Here is a 380-nt window from a genome sequence, read left to right on the forward strand (position 1 = left end):
GGTGCCTCTCTGCGAGCTGGTCCCAGTGTCTGCTGCGTGGTGCCCAGGCCCCAGGCACAGTGGGAGGTCACTCCTGCCCACACTGCCAGGCGCATGCAGTCCTGGCGGCAGTGATGCCCTGTGGGCACCGTTCACAAAGCTGCGCCTTCACGAAGCCCGCTGCCGTCACTGCCCGTGCTGTCACCGTCCAGGTGAGGAAAGCGAGAGGTTTGCTGAGGCGCTCACCTCTCCAGATGGGAGTTAGACTAGCACCCCGGTCTGCTCCGCTCCAAAGCCCAGCGTGCACTGCTGGGCACCCGGTCACTGCCAGGTGTAATTCATCTCATTTCACGGCGCGTCTGCGAGGAGGGTCTTTATGGCACTTGTTTTCCAGGCAGAGG

The sequence above is a fragment of the Myotis brandtii genome, unplaced genomic scaffold (assembly GCF_000412655.1).
Source record: "Myotis brandtii unplaced genomic scaffold, ASM41265v1 scaffold1750, whole genome shotgun sequence".
Lineage (NCBI taxonomy): Eukaryota > Metazoa > Chordata > Mammalia > Chiroptera > Vespertilionidae > Myotis > Myotis brandtii.